Raw genomic sequence first — 17,889 nt, 5'->3', positions numbered from 1 at the left:
ACCCCCCCACCAGCAATCCTAGTTTAAACCCACCCCAATAGCCTTAGCAAACCTCCCTGCCAGGATATTTGTCCCCTTGGGATTCAAGTGTAACCCATCCTTTACCAGGATGTTATCTGGTTTGGTTTACCGGGATGTTGCCTGGTTTGGAGAACAAGTCATATGAAGCAAGGTTAGCAGAGCTGGGACTTTTCTCTTTGGAGCGTAGAAGAATGAGAGGGGACTTGATAGAGGTCTACACGATTATGAGAGGCCTAGATAGGGTGGATAGTCAGTACCTGTTTCCCAGGGCACCAATAGCAAACACCAGAGGTCATATGTACAAAATTAAGGGAGGGAAGTTTAGGGGAGACATCAGGGGTAAGTTTTTTACACAGAGGGTTGTGAGTGCCTGGAATGACTTGTCAGGGATGGTGGTGGAAGCTAAAACATTAGGGGTATTTAAGAGTCTCTTGGACAGGCATATGGATGAAAGAAAAATGGAGGGTTATGGGGTAGTGTGGGTTTAGTACTTTTTTTTAAGGATTATATGGGTCGGCACAACATGGAGGGCTGAAGGGCCTGTACTGTGCTGTAGTGTTCTATGGTTCTATGGTTCTATGGTTCTTGCACAGGTCACACCTGCCCCAAAAGAGGTCTCAATAATCCAGAAATCTGAATCCCTGCCCTCTGCTCCAATCCCTCAGCCACACATTTATCCTCCACCTCATTCTACTCCTATACTCACTGTCACGTGGCACTGGTAGTAATCCCGAGATTACTACCTTTGTGGTCCTGTTTCTCAACTTTCTTCCTAACTCCCTGTCGTCTGTTTTCAGGACCTCCTCCCTTTTCCTACCTATGTCGTTTGTACCAATATGTATCACGACCTCTGGCAGTTCTCCTTCCCACTTCAGGCTATCGTGGATGCAATCAGAAACATTCCGGACCCTGGCACCTGGGAGGCAAACTAGCATCCATGTTTCTTTCCTGCATCCACAGAATCACCTGTCAGACCCCCTAACTATAGAGTCCCCTATCACTGCTGCCATCCTCTTCCTTTCCCTACTCTTCTGAGCCACAGGGCCAGACCCTGTTTCATTCAGAGCTTGAGGAGATTTGGTATGTCACTAAATACCCTAGCAAATATCTACAGAACTGAATTGAATGGAATTGAATTGAATTGACTTTATTATTTACATCCTTCATACACATGAGGAATAAAAGTACTTATGTTACATCTCTGTCTAAATGTAAAATATGCAAATTATAGTAATTTGTAATAAATAATATGTGCAGCAAAATAACATAGAAATACAGTTATGTCAGCGTGAATTAATCAGTCTGATGGACTGGTGGAAAAAGCTGTCCCGGAGCCTGTTGGTCCTGGCTTTTATGCTGCAATACCATTTCCTGGATAGTAGCAGCAGGAACAGTTTGTGGTTGGGGTGCCTCGGGTCCCCAGTGATCCTTCAAGCCCTTTTTTATTCACCTCTCATTCATGGAAAGCATTCTAACTGGTTGCATCACTGGCTGGTAATGAGAGGCCACTGCACAGAATCAGAAAAAGCTGCAGAAAATTACAAACTCAGACAGCTCCATCATGGGAATTAGCCTCCCCAGCATCCAGGGCATATTCCCCGAAAGATGATGCTTCACTACTTCCTGCTCTCTTTTCACACGACTTACTTGTGCTTGTCGCTCTCACTTTCAGTTGCCACCGCTGGCTAGCAGTCTTGTGAACAGGAGAGCTGAATGTGTAAGTCTCTCCCTGCCAGTATATAGCCTCTCCAACCTCAAGCCTCATGAGGTGTCTCCTTGCTGGTGACACATAGAATGTGAACTCCTTTCGAACTCAGGCTGAACTACAGAGGACAGGGAATTCTGACCCTAGCACACGTAGTATGCTGGCCCACCAATGTGTGGACATGCCCTGGTGCTCATGAACCAGATCCCCTGATACGGGTAAATAGCCCCACTGCCTTGTGGGCAGCCTCGGGAGAGATGGAGGCTACGGGAGTAAACCCAGACAGAACATCCAGAGTGTAGCTGCTGGGATGGCTGGATGTCATTGAACATCTTTCCAGCAGCTCCTGCAGCCAAGCTGCTGCCAAACATATTGCTTCAGAAGGTTTCCTTTGGACTATGCTGGTGAGGCCTGGAGGGGGATCTTGATAACTGGGCATCTCAGGATCTCCATACCTTCCACCCAGGCTTGTGAAGATGATCATCACCACCCATTGTCCTTCGAGACAGATGGATGACAACTACACAGCAGATTCCAGTTAAATCGGGACAGCTGTTTATTTGGGACAATTCTTAAAGAACAGAAGCTAAGCTAAGAAAATAGTCAGAATTCCCTTCATTTATTTGGAAAACTATGCTGCATAATTGAAACAGGAGACTGTTCCCAAACAATTTCTAACCAGCGTCAGACCTGTGCATTTGCATAGCTGTTAGGCACTATAGTATGCTTAGAGAGATCAGTTTTTAAACAGTGTCAGTTGCACATGTTTGTGTTCAAAACACAGAGATTTTTGTCACTGATAGTTGGCAAGAAATAAGCAGTAAGACAGCACTGTGGTTTCAAAGCATTCAGGCTTGGAGATACCAAAAATAGCCAAGAATAAAAATTAAAAGATTTCAATACTTCAACAACTTAGGAATTACGAAGAAATTGAAGGTATCTATAATAATCTTGAATGGTACAATGAAAATGAAGATTTGCAGGATACAATCTTCGAAAGCATTGTATGAAGGTAGTCTATTATCTGAACAAGGTGTCTGCACTGATTCACTTTATTTACAGTCATGCATACAAACATGGCAGATGAATTCCTTTGATGATAACTTTTAGGAACTAAAAGCTCTGAAGGGGTATTGGTAATGTAATTTGTTCTGTATTTCATTTAAATACATAAATTGTTACTCAATGTAATGGTAGTTTGTCTGTTTTATACATTTTAACTATTTCCATGAAGCTTCGGCTAATTTGGACAGCCACTTAATTGGGTCAAAATGTACTGGTCCTGATGTGTCTCAATTAACCAGAATCTGCTGTATATATGTATGCTACCGTAAAAAGTAACAAATTTCACAACTCACGCTAGTGATATTAAACCCGATTCTCTGATTCTGATTCGAATTCATTCTTGGGCCCCTTACCTTTATTTGTTGTCAAAACATTTGCTTTAATATGTACCTGCACTGATCTACACAACTTGTATTATTACTTGCAGTACTTAATATGCCCATTGACAATAAAATTCCTGATGTTGTATCTCCATTTCATGGATCTGGTGTGATCATCCATTTGTGTGATGAGACAGTATTTCGTATTGGTGGTATGGTGCCTGTTACTTCTGATGCTTAAAAGTTAAACATTGGTTCTGATGTTCCTGCTTATCAGTTCTATTGTAGGCAAGAAAGGGTTTGTGTTCCATCCCATCTGCTGCCCAGTCTTGATTTCATTACCGGATGACTCTTGTTTCTTTTGACAGTATCCATGGGGAATAACACTTTCACTCACACCATGAGGATGCATGGTTCTATCATAGAACATGGAACATATTTTACTTCTGTTTTAGTTTTTAATGTGCCCCTTTGATATGCCTAATGCAACCTTATGGGACGATGCTGAGGTTTTAATTTATTAGTTGCTTTTCAGTTTTTCTATAGCTTAAGGTACATTAGAACAAAGAACAGTACAGTGCAATTCAGGCCATTTGACCCACGATATTATGCCATCGTTTTACCCTGCTCTAAGACCAATCTAACCCTTCCCTCCCACATAGTCCTCAAATTTTCTTGCATGATTGTGCCTACCTAAGAGTATCTTAAATATCCCTAATATATCTGGCTCCACCACCAGCCTCGGTAGCACATTTCATGTACCTACTTCTGTGTAAAAAAAAAACAGTTCTGACATTCCCCATACTCTCCTGTGCATCCTCTAATGCCATGTCCTCTTCCATAGTTTTGAATACATGTAAGGCAAGCATCAGGACTGAGGCTTTTGTATCATGGCATTCTGTATCCTGATACCTTCTTGATTTATAATTCCAGACCACTACTCAACAGAAATAAGAAGGAATTTCTTCAGCCACTTGGAGGTGAATCTGTAGAATTCATTGCCACAGATTGCTGTGGAGGCCAAGTCATTGGGTATATTTAAAGCGGAGGTAGATAGGTTCTTGATTAATAAGGGTGTCAAAGTTCACGGGGAGAAGGGAGGAGAATGGGGTTGAGAGGGAATATAAATCAGCCATGCTTTAGTAGCAGAGGAGACTTGATGGGCTAAATGACCTAATTCTGCTCTTATGTCTTATAGTCTTAAGGTCTAAGGTGTCTGCCTGCTCCCAATATTAAATAGTCTTCTTAGCGCCTTCCCTCCCCTGAGCATTTTAATGTTGCTATTTGAGTTGCACCAACTCAACAAATCCTGAGGCAAAATTCCTCAAGATGAGGAGTGGCCATCAGAGATTTAATTTATCCTCAGAAACACTCACATGTTGCAGTTACATCCTTTTGCCTCCCCTACCATTCCTATGTAATCAGTTAGCTGAGTTCTCTATTCACTTAATATGTAATCCAGTTATACCAGTTCATCTAACCAGTTTATTTATTAAAAATAATTAATCCACATTACCATACTAATCTTTTATTCTGTTTTTAGTTTTCTTTAATGCACTAGCATGCACCTCGTGCAAGACAGATTATGACTATTTATTGCCTGAAACCACACGTAAATGAGGAATGAAGCAGAACACCTTCCTCAGCAGCTAATTCTCACCACGGCTCTAATTCCTCATTAATGCTATTTGCACTCCGATTAAATTAACTCTATGCAATCACTCACTGCTTTATCTTGACAATACAATTATTAGTTAATATAAAATGTACTAAAACGCAGGCAAACACCTTCGTTATAAACGATCGTTATAGAATTCACAAAGCAACAACCCGAAAATTTGAGATATGGAATAAAATTCATCACCATCGAGCTGCCTGTCATGAGTTTGTACATTCTCCCTGTGACCGCATGGGTTTCTTCTGGATGCTCCAGTTTCGTCCCACAGTCGAAAGACATAGGTTAATTGTTCATTGTAAATTGTCCCATGATTCAATTGGGGGATTGCCTGGCAGTGTGAACTGAAGGGCCGATGGACCTTCTCCACGCTGTATCTCAATAAATAAAAAATAAACAAACACAACATTTTTTCTAACTCATGTTTCTTGATCCATGTGCAGATGTGTTACAGTAAATAACAATACAAATCACGTGTAATCCACTGCAAGTAACAATCTAACTTTAGAATAATAGGCCTGCTTTTGGACTGGTGCAGTGGCTTAGACTCTGACTTTACATGTTTGATACATGAGTTTAAAACTTTGATGGCATCTGCTACTGTCGGTAGCCCTCCCCACCATTGTGCACACCTACAGAGAGCGCTGCCTCAAGAAAGCAACATCCATCATCAAAGACCCCCACCATGCTCTCTTCTCACTGATGCCATTGGTAAAGCAGACTTAAGTCCCATACCACCAGGTTCCATACAGTTGTTACCCTTCAACTATCAGGCTCCTGAACCAGAGTGGATAACTTCACTCACCTCAACTCTGAACTTATTCCACAACCTATGGACTCTTTTTCAAACACTCTACAACTCATGTTCTCAGTATTATTTTTACTTATTGATATATCATTATCATCATCATTTTTTTATATTTGCAGTTTGTTTTCTTTTGCACATTAGTTGTTTATCAGTCTTTGTGTGTAGTTTTTCATTGATTCAATTGATTCATTTTTTGGTTCTACTGTGAATGCCTGCAAGAAAATGAATCTTGGGGCAGAATATGGTGATATCTACATAGTTTGATAATAAGTTTACTTTGAACTTTGCTTGTTGAATATGCATGGTACTTTCATATATCAGTCTAAGTCTGGCTATTTTCCATGTCTACAGGCATGTGTCACATCAATTATTTGTTGTAATCTCTCTCTTCCTTCGTATCAAAGTAATTATACTTTCAGAAGTACTTAATTGGCTGTAAAGTACATGGGGCATCCTGAGGTTGTGAAAGGTGTTCAGTAAATCCCAATCCGTTTCACAATCTTTCCATCTATCACTGCTTAATAATCAGTTGTAAGCCCTTTATAAACTTTATAATGCAGGAAAGAATGATAAAGCAGCTAATTTAGGGTGTTAATTTCTGTAGTTTTTGTTTCTAAATCTACAGTAAATTCTTTTCAAGAAGAATTTCACTGATATCCTCATGCTCCATCCTCCTCACCACCCCAACTTGCTGGAAGAATTGTCAGCAGCAGAGCAGTAAGGATCCTCCAGACTCAAGGGGATCTAGATAAACCCACAAGACATTTCTCTTCCCTACAATACAGTAATGTGCAAATCCTATAGGCACATATACATAGCTACAATGCCTAAGACTTTTGCATAGTACCGTATTTGCGAATGTGGAGCGGAGAACAAGTTTACAAATCTGTCAGGAACAAAGGATGTTGGGAATAGTGAAGGTGGAGCATTGAGGGAGGGGTGTGGGACAGGTGGCAGAGAAGGAGTGCCAGGGCAGAGTGGAGGGGAAGGTTGACATGAGTCTCACCAGGCAAGGTCATTTGATTCCAAACGACTGGTTTATTGATCATTACAGAGTGTCTCCCTGGTGCTTTCCACTCTCTCCACCCTCCCTTCCCCTTTTCCCAACGATGATTACCTTCTCCTTGCCCCCTTCCCACTCCCAGTCAACAACAGAGACCTATATCAGAATCAGGTTTGTCATCACTCACGTATGTCAAGAAATTAGTTTTTTTTGTGGCAGCAGTACAGTGCAATACATAAAATTATTACAGTATATGTATGTATCTAAGACTTTTGCACAATACTGTACCTCTCCGAAGAATTCTTAACTGCACACACTTGGCTTTACATTTTTCCTTCTGAGATAGCTCCCTGAACCTTCACTTTCAGACTGCCAATACATTGGCAGCTTTGTTTCCTGAACTGAAACATGCTCGGAAATAGACTCAGACTGCACAAGCCCTGTTCATTTCAAGTGTGACTGACAGGAGCAGTGACCAAGATAGGTAACTTTCATCTCCTTGCACTTATGTTTTATTTAAACATAGTCTCCTGGGACAAACCAATGCTACATGTTCCAACTGCATCATAGAGTCCCTGGTAGTGAAATACATTTTTAAACTGAAGCTAACAGTCTCAGATCCAGATATCAAGGATGAAATAATTAATTGTCCAAGAAGCAGGGGCTGAATCCTCTTAGGTTCGAGCTTTTTTGGCAACAGCTGTCTATTCACTGTTTGGACTGATCACCACAGAATGCTACATAATCTTGACTGGGAGTCAACTGAGTCAATGATCATGTGAAGTATTGCACATTTTAATAGATGAAAGCAAATCACTTAACCTTTAAGGCTCTGCTTTGCAAGCAGCCTTAAATATAATCAGCTGCCTTTAAGGAGTTTGTACTTCCTCCCCGTGACTGCGTAGGTTTCCTCCGGGTGCTCTGGTTTCCTCCCACAGTCCAAAGATGTACCAGTTGGTAGGTTAACTGCTCATTGTAATTTGTCCTGTGATTAGCTAGGTTTAAATCTGGGGTTGCTGGGTGACTTGGCTTGAAGGGCCAGGAGGGCGTACTCTCAATAAAATAAAATAAATCAAAACTGAAGAGTAAGATGTTAGCAACATGCAAATGCTGTAACACAGACATGAAATATGTTGCATGTCACAAAATGCAAAAGCAGGGGAAAATCCGTCTTTGACTGCCGGTGCTAGACAAGCGTGAGTATCAACTTTCAGTTCTGCTCACCACCCTATAATGCAGGGCGTTGCCAACCCAGGGTCCACAGACCCCTCGATTAATAGTAGGGGTCTATGGTATAAAAAAGGTTGTTATAATTGATTGTGTTAACCTCAGTGGAAGTACATTATTGTGAGCACTATCAAATTTCTTCACCAGCGTTTCAAAAGTACACACAGGAACCTTGTGCAGTTTTGGAGCAACTTATGGTTTCCGGCACACACCGGCATGTTAGTGATCCAGGCTCGATTCCACTGCCATCTGTGAGGAGTTTGTATGTTCTCCCCATGACCATGTGGGTCTTCTCCGAGTGCTCTGGTATTCCCATATTCCAAAGATATTCAGGTTAGTACGTTCATCGGTCATATGGGTGTAATAGGGCGGCATGAGCTCATTGGGCCAGAAGGCCTGTATCTCCCGTACTGTATCTCTAAGTCTAAATACAAAACGATGTCATGATCAGCAGAACATCATAGAGTTTCATTCTGTGCGTTACTGCTCAAATGCAATCTTCACGATTAATGATTAATGGAACTGTAACAGCGGTGTTTTAAATAATGCATGCAAATATTATCATCGGTTACTCTAACAACTTTGCAAATTGTTTGCTCACAGACTGACTGTTCAAAATTCCAGTTCAATTATTTCAAACAATATTAGGTATTTAATTAATCAGTTAACAATGTTGGACATCTTCAACGTTTTAATTCCATACATTTTATGAGTTTTCAAATTCTGTGCATAATCCAGTAGTCACTTTCTTTCAAAGAGAACAGTTAGAGTGATTTGTTGCCAAGGGGCAGTTCCACATTTCTCCTTATGCTATTGCCTAGAAAAACTTAGGCTGTCATTAATCTCTTACACACTGAGTTGTCAAAAGAAAGGTAGATCGCTGATGAGCAGTAAGCAAAAGCTAAATTATAGCTTTAGCATTTAACTAAGTTTTATTAAGTAAACAACTTAATTAGTTGACTAAATTAGTGCTTAAGACTAATTAATAAATAAAACTATGGGTAAGACAGAACAAACACGAGGATATCTGCAGATGCTGGAAATTCAAACAACACACGCAAAATTATGGCTGAACAGAATCATGACCCGGATCTGGGCCGTACCTTCCAAATAGCTGGACCTGACTTGCACTACCGTACTTTCCCTTTTCTATTTTCTAATTATGATTTATAATTTAAATTTTTATTATATTTACTTTGATTTGTACTTCAGGGAGCGCAAAGCACAGAAAAAAAAATCACTGTGATGATTGTATGCTCTAGTATCAATTGTTTGGTGACAATAAAGTATTTGTATTGTATTGTATCACTTTTGCCAATCACCTTTCCAGATCGTAGCTTCATCCCACCCCCTCCGGTCTTCTCCTATCATTTCGCATTTCCCCCTCCCCCTCCTACTTTCAAATCTCTTAGTATCTTTCCTTTCAGTTAGACCTGACGAAGGGTCTTGGACCGAAACGTCGACAGCGCTTCTCCCTATAGATGCTGCCTGGCCTGCTGTGGGGGTAAGACAAAAGATGTGTTGTTGCTGCAACAAACAGGAACTTACGGACATCTTTGCCAGAAGATGACTACATTTGTAATGAACTTGAGAAACTTTAGTTCTGTGTGGAGTGCTGGAGTCTGATCGGCAGACACTGGTGATGGAGAAAGCTACCTGGACCATTTGCTGCAGGAGTCCACGCATCCCTGAAATTAAGTACTTTTGGATTGGTATGTCATCGGGGATAGGAGGGTGTCACTGTGAGTGGGGGATCCAGGAGATAATAGACAACATTTATCCAACAGATGTGAGGCTCTTGCAACCAGTGGGGATGGGTGTAGAGACTGTGGGATGACCAGATAAGCATATTACATCATCAGGGTAGGAAAGCCATTTATGTTAGGGAGAGGGGGAGAGCAGTAAAAGGAAGGTGGTTGTAGTAGAGAGTCAATACATTTGAATGATAAACACAATTCTCTGCAATCAAGAGAATGCCACCCAGAAGATCTTTTGCCTACCTGATGCCAGGACAAGGGACATCTCCAGACTGGAGAGGTACTTTATGTGAGACGAGGAGGGATGCAGCTGTTGCATCCACTTAAGCATTGGGCGGGATGAAGAAAAACATTCTATCAAGAGATTTTGAACAGCTATGAACTAAATAATCGCTAAGTTATTCCCTGCCCAACAAATTGGTTCAGGATTAATAGGTTCAGGGAAAGGAAGTTCTGGTGGGAAGAAATGGGGTTTGATTACTGAAAGAGAGAGCTATTCATTTTCATTCTTCAGTACACAAGTGTAAAAGAGAATGAAATATTTGTTACTCCGGATCCGATGCAACATAAAATAACACAATAAGCATAATAACACAATAAGCACAATAAAAAGAACCAAAAAACTACAGTAAATATAAATATAAAAGCAATCCTATAAAACACAATGTACAAGTAGATGTTATATATGTAGACTAATTAACAAATGTCATGACATATGCCGGTGATACTAAACCTGATTCTGATTGTGCGCACATGAAGTGACACTACGTGATGTGTATGTAGTGGTGTGGGGGGTGTAGGTGCACCGGTTGCGTTAATAGGTGGAGGTGTCATTCAACCTGACGTCTCAGGACTAATGAGGGGTCTCAGCCTGAAACATCGGCTGTTTAGTCATTTCCACAGATGGTGCCTGGCCTGCTGAGTTCCTCCAGCATTGAGTGTGTCTGCTGCTCTGGATATCCAGCATCTGCAGAAACTCTTGTGTTTATCCTTTGCTAGCCTTTTTCTGGCACCTTTCTATATATATGTCCTTGACAGCAGGCAGACTGGTGCTGGTGGTGTATTGGACAATTTTAACTACCCATTGCAGAACCCTCCAGTCGAATGCAGTGAAGTTGCCCTACCACACAGAGATGCAGCATGTTAGGATGCTCTGCACTGCACATCTGTAAAAGATTGTGAGTATTGATGTGCTTCTTCAGCCTCATCTGAATCATACTCATTCCACTGGGACAAAAAAAAAGATGCAGAAAAGACCCTAAATGTTTTGAATGTGGGAAGCATTTGTGATAAAGGAAATGGATTAACAATGTAATGGCTGCAGGGAGACCCATGCTCGGGGCTAACTTTCCAGGATATTTAATATTTAGAAAGAGAAGGCATAATGGAAGATGGAAGGCATGGACATTGTTAGCAAAGGACCAACTGAGAGCAATTGTGAGGAAGACCGTTAGCTCAGAAAAATCAAGCAGTATTAGTTAGCCCTTTTCTGTTGAAGTTGCCTGTTCTCATAGTATGCTACAATCATGGATAATTGTAATCACTGCTCATTGTTTTTCGTTAAAAGCTGTTCAACATCATCCAAATTGGTTTTCAGTTTAGCAGCTCTTTATCAAAAGAATAAGTGGCTCATTGAAAGGGCTTTGTTAACTCATTACTAACCAGTATGCAGCAGCTGCACATCAAATGTTCATACACTCGTTGTTCATCGGCACCTTTTTTTTTCAAAAGACTGCTGCTGTTTTATGTTTGGCATTGGTGTAGAACAATCCCATATTTGACTGCCCAGTTTCAGTCCTAATAACCACAACCCTTCAGTTGAATGAGCTTCTGCTTGGAGATACCAATATGGACTCTCAACAAAGAAAAGATAAAGAGAAAAAGATTAGCTTAAATTGTCACGAAACATTGAAACATATAGCGAACATAAATTTATTGCTAGTTATTTATATTTGCATTTGCACAGTTTGTTGTCTTCTGCACTCTACTTAATCTTTCATTGATCCTGTTATGGTTACTGTTCTATAGATTTGCAGAGTATGCCCCAGGAAAATGAATCTCAGGGTGTACATGGTAACATATACTGTATGTAGTTTGATAATAAAATTTACTTTGACTTTGGAAAGTGATTGTCACCATGCCTCCAGCGCCAACATAGCATGCCCACAATTTACTAATCCTAACCCGTATGTCCTTGGAATGTGGGAGGAAAGCAGAGGACCCAGAAGAAACGCACGCAGTCACGGCAAGACTGTACAAACTCCTTACAGACAGTGATGGAAATTAAATCCCGATCACTGGTGCTGTACAGTGTTGTGCTAATCGTTATGCTGCTGCACCACTTTTTAAATTGAACTATCCAAATACACAAAACTGTTTAGCCACAGTACACCATTAACTTCCCCACATATCTGAGCAAGGTGCCGGGGAGCTACACAATTTACATCATTTGTAATAATGGCTTTAGGCACGTAGTGCTACTGCCAGGGAGCTTTTTACAGGGGCCCTCTGTGGCAATTTCATTCCAAACATTTAAAAGTTTATTTGACTGCCATTTTTTGCCAATTATCACTGGGGAACATGTCATTGCATTCATTGGCATAGGTCAGGTAGCTCAAATAATCTTTAATTAACCAAGTGCTTTAACATGTTGATTGCGTGAAATTTAGACGCAGTACATCAGCACTTCTGAAGTTGGGTAGTAATGTCATATAGCTCCTAGCAAGATAGTAAGCACTATTTGGCCCCTTATTAACAGTGCCCCACTGTTCACTGACTTCTTGAGGAATCTGGCAGCAGCAATTGAGACCAAGAGGATAGCAACCATCTTCGTTCCCACTAGAATGACCAGCACTCCAGTACCAGCAGCATTTATCCAGGTGGAGGGAAAAGACAGACTAATCTCTCTCCTAAGCCAGAAAAAGGACATGGCCCGTGACTGGAGATTGCTAGTGGATGTCAATAAACAATTCACCTTTCCACCAGAAATTGCTACCACCAATCTTAGGCCAGGCTTGATTCTCTGGTCCAATTCATTGCAGATTGTCTGCACCGTGGAACTCACAGACCTGTGGGAGGATTCATTGGCTGAAACACATGAGTGCAAGAGTCTGTGCTATTTAGTTCTAGCAGCTGAAGCACAGCGACAGAGCTGGAAAACCAAAGTTCATCCCTGTGGAAGTGGGTTGTTGGGAAATTATAGCCACATCCACCATCAAATTACTGAAGGAGCTGGGGGTCCATGGTCAGACTCTAAGGCAAACCATCAGAGGTGGTGGAAAGAAGCAGTCACTGGCTTTGGATCAAGCCAAAAGACGTCTCCTGGGCTGCAAGATAGCATCAAGAGAGTGGGAAGACACAACAGTGGGGGTGGGCCGTGGCTCTGGGACATCAGTAGTCATCAACGAACCCTCCGGAGATATAGTGGGTTAATCAATGAAACATGGAGGAAGGGCGGTGCCTACTTGAAAATCCTCGAGTGCCACTCCCAACATCAAGGCAGTCTTGAACAAGTGCTCACGACCCATTGGCACGAGGGATATTAACATCTTATCCTGTGTTTCCTTTTCAATTTCAATTGTATTCAATAACTTCATTAACCTTGTATTTTTTCTGTGAGGAACTAGAGTCAATGCTGACTCGTACGAGTTTTGCCTTTCCTGCCCTCTCAGGCAAACAGCGGTTTACTCAAATCTGAGCTGAACTGAGAATGTGGCCTGCAACTAATGGGCTCCTGGATTGGCTGTGACCAGCTTCGTGGCTGTGAACTCACTTTTGGACCTTTAGTTCTGAATGTTATTTGCTTACTTTATACTGCTCTTTTTTTTGCACATTGGGCGTTTGACGGTCTTTTTTAATGGGTTCTGTTGGGTTTCTTTGTTTTGTGGCTGCCTGTAAGGAGATGAACCTCAAGGTTGTATACAGTATTCATCACAAACAAGAGAAAATCTGCGGATGCTGGAAATCCAAGCAACGCACACAAAATGCTTGAAGGACTCAGCTGGCTAGGCAGCATCTATGGAAAAGAGAACAGTCGATGTATCGGACCGAGACCCATCATCCCTCCCTCTTTCTGTTTTTCGCAGGGATCGCTCTCAACGCGACTCCCTTGTCCACTCGTTCCCCCCATTCCTTCCCACCGATCTCCCTCCTGGCATTTATCCTTGTAAATGGAACAAGTGCTACACCTGCCCTTACACTTCCTCCCTCACCACCATTCAGGGCCCCAGACAGTCCTTCCAGGTGAGGCGACACTTCACCTGTGAGTCGGCTGGTGTGGTATACTGTGTCTGGTGCTCCCGGTGTGGCCTTTTATATATTGGTGAGACCCGACGCAGACTGGGTGACCGTTTTGCTGAACACCTACGCTCAGTCCGCCAGAAAAAGCAGGATCTCCCAGTGGCCACACATTTTAATTCCACGTCCCATTCCCATTCTGATATGTCTATCCATGGCCTCCTCTATTGTCAAAATGAATCCAAACTCAGGTTGGAGGAACAACACCTTATATACTGGCTGGGTAGCTCCCAACCTGATGGCATGAACATTGACTTCTTTAACTTCCGTTAATGCCCCTCCTCCACTTCTTACCCCATCCCTGACATATTTAGTTGTTTGCCTGTTCTCCATCTCCCTCTGGTGCTCTCCCCCCCCCCCCTTTCTTTCTCCTGAGGTCTTCCGTCCCATGATCCTTTCCCTTCTCCAGCTCTGTATCACTTTCACCAATCACCTTTCCAGCTCTTAGCTTCATCCCACCCCCTCCGGTCTTCTCCTATCATTTCGCATTTCCCCCTCCCCCCACTACTTTCAAATCTCTTACTATCTTTCCTTTCGGTTAGTCCTGACGAAGGGTCTCGGCCCGAAACGTCGACAGCGCTTCTCCCTATCGATGCTGCCTGGCCTGCTGTGTCCTACCAGCATTTTGTGTGTGTTGTTATCAGGACTGGTAAAGGATCTTGGACTGAAACGTCAGCTGTAGTCTTTTCCATTGATGCTGCCTGGCCTGATAAATTCCTCAGAATTTTGTGAGTGGTACAGTATACATACTCTGATAATAAATGCACTTTGAACTTTGAAGAAGAGTCATGGAGATCTTCATGGCCTGCCACCTGTTTCAAAGTGAACTGTTGCAATAGAACTTGTATTGATTGACTTATTTCTCTTGAGTACACAGTCTTTAAATCAAAATAGTTTGTTATTTAAAGCCTTGCATGTGAATGATCCTACACCATGCCATTTATCCTGTTCACACAGTGCAGCAACAAACCTGGCATCCATTGTGTGGACATGGTGTCTTTACTGTACACTCAGAGAAACAGCTGGAAAATAAATTATCTATGTTGGGTTGATGACGCAATGTTTTAGACATAAAGGAGCTTTGTTCACTTCAGGGTTATGTTCCAACTAACCAGGTTCTCAATGGATCACAACATCTTAAAGGGACACTTTCAAAATTTCAGGGAATTATTAGGGCTGGAATTAGGATTTATCCGAAGTTTAATCTCAAATACCAACCCATTTTTAAAAGTTCTCCACATTCCATCTTGCAGAATCAGGTTTAATGCAACTGACACACATCATGAAATTTATTGTTTTGTAGCAGTGTTACAGTGCAATACAGAAAATATATTATAAATTAGAATAAGAAATATATTTTAAAATTACATTAAATAGGTAGTCCAAATTATGAGCAAAAATAGTGTGGTAGTGTTCATGGGTTGGTCCAGTATCAGTTCAGAAGTCTGATAGCAGACAGGTAGAAACTGTTCCTAAAACATTGAGTGTGTGTCTTCAAGCCTCCTCTCTGATGGCAGTAACAAGAAGAGGGCACACACTGGGTGATGGGGGTCCATAATGTTGGCAGCAGCAATTGAGCACCACCTCCTCAAAGGCTGAGTTTGTAACCCTCTGCAGGTTTTCCCGATCCTCAGCAGTAGCCCCTCCATAACAAATGGTGATGTAGCCAGTTAAAATACAGATGCTGAAATCGGAAACAGGTACAGAAAATACTGGAAAATCTCGACAGATTAGCCAGGGTTACTAACCCGAAGCATAAACGGTTTCTCTTTCCACAGATGTTTTTTTTCAGTTTACTTTATTAAATTCATATCTTCTCATATTAGAAAACTAAGAATATCCTTTTATCTTACTTAGTTTGGGATATACAGTGACAGTGGTTATGCCACTGGATTAATAATCCAGATGTAAGGAATAGTGTGTTGAAATCTGAGTTCAAATCCTTTATATTTAGAATCAGAGGGATTTAAATTTAGCTAATTAGACTTGGAGTAAGAAACTTGCTTCTCTAACAATGACCATAAAATTGTTACACTCAATAAAAATAAGTCTATTACAGTTTAGAGAAAGAAGTTCAGCTTGAGTAAGCCCCTCTATTTACGAATAGCTTGGAATGGGCAATAAATGTCAGCAAGGTCTGCAATAACCTCACCCAGTAAAAGAATTTTTTAATAAAATCAGACAGTTTTATGAATATTTATATAGCAGATGGCTCTGATCCTGGAATCATTTGTGTTGTTTTTCTCTTAATATTTCCTAAAATATCTTTGAGCTTTGAGTTTAATAAGCAGATGCTCAATCCTAAAATAATATTATAGATTCTAGTCAAGCTCATTTATATCTCTGTGTTAAAATCTTGTGATTGAACAATTTTTATCTGCACCACTTTGATATCCTGTTTTCACGTTTGTATGTCAGCTTGTTCAAATTATAAATCCATATTGCCAGATTTATATTTAATAATGTGCTTTGTCTGTATGGCCTCATCAATCTTGAGCTCTCAGTATGTCCATTTGCTAATGACACATTCTTTAAAATATATTATGATTTTCCTTTTCATTATCCACCAATTTTCTCTCAGCTTGTTAAGTTTAAAATGTTCAATGAAAAGTACAGTTCAAATTAACGTTCAAGCACATTCAGTATTATATTTTTTATTTGATCAATATCGATGGAGACCATTGCTCCATTGTATTTCTTCCTGCAGAACAACCACTTTAGAACTATCTCCCTATCTCCTCCTTTTATTTCTCTGCCATCTCTCTTCATCTTTCTCTCTATTTGTCTCCTAATGTCTTTCTCTTCATCTCATGCTACACACATCTCTCCCCATCCCTCTCCATCTCCCTCTCTGTCCATCTCTCTATATATCTCTCCTTCTCTCTCCCTCCATCTCTATCTCTCTTCATTTCTATACCTTACCATCTCTCTCAATTTCTTTCAAGCTCACTCCATCTCTTTTCATCTTCCTCCATCTCTATTTCCCTCTTGCCTTTCCTCTCTCATCTCAACGCTCTCCTCTCTCCCTAATGCCCATCTATCCCTATTTGATTCTTGTCACTTACTCACACAATGAGTTATTTTACAGTTGCAAATTAATCTGCAATGTCTGCGCTGGATGTGGAGAGAATATGAAAACTTTGGGCAGATAATGCCCAAAGGCAGGATTACACCCAGTTCTCCGGAACCATGATGTAACTGCAAAAACTGCAGTACCAGAATACTGTCCTTCATAATAGCATGGTTATATTTAATTACTGTGCCGTTTTATTTTATTGAAGCTTTTAAAATTTTATTTAGAGGTACAGCATGATAACAGATTCTTCTGGCCCAGTCATACAAAAATATTTTTGTCTCGGCATACCTTTCATCCACTGAAATTTTACGATAAAGAACTTCAGAAATTTGTGAAAATTCATCAGAATTTTGTGGAATATTGTATAATTCTTCAGGAGAGGGAAACCAGAGATCCATGAACCAGTAATCATCAGAGGATCAGAGGTGGAGAGGGTCAGTAACTTTAAATTCCTGGATGTTCACTATTTTGTGAGAACTGTCCTGGACCTGGCATATAAATATTATTGCGAAGAAAGCCCGACAGCCCCTGTACTTTCTGCAGAGGTTCGGCATGTCATTGAAAACCTTGGCAAACTTCTCTAGGTATGTGATGGAGAGTGTGCTGACTGTCTGCATTATGGCCTGGTATGGGAACACCAATGCCTTTGAGCGTAAAATCCTACAAAAGGTACTGGATTTGGCCAGTACATCACGGGTAAAACAGTCCCAACCGTTGAGCACATCTACATGAAACATTGCCGTAGAAAAGCAGCATCCATCATCAAAGATACTTATCAACCAGGCAATGCTCTTTTCTCAGTGCTGCCATCGGATGTAAGTTACAAGAGCCTCTGGACTCGCACCACCAGTTTCATGAACAGTTACTACCACTCAAACATCAGCCTCTTGAACAAATGGGGATAGCTACACTCATTTAAGGACTCTGTTATATTGT

This window comes from Hemitrygon akajei, chromosome 15, assembly GCF_048418815.1.
Source record: "Hemitrygon akajei chromosome 15, sHemAka1.3, whole genome shotgun sequence".
Lineage (NCBI taxonomy): Eukaryota > Metazoa > Chordata > Chondrichthyes > Myliobatiformes > Dasyatidae > Hemitrygon > Hemitrygon akajei.
The sequence above is the reverse complement of the archived record's forward strand: the minus strand, read 5'-3'. Positions refer to the sequence as shown.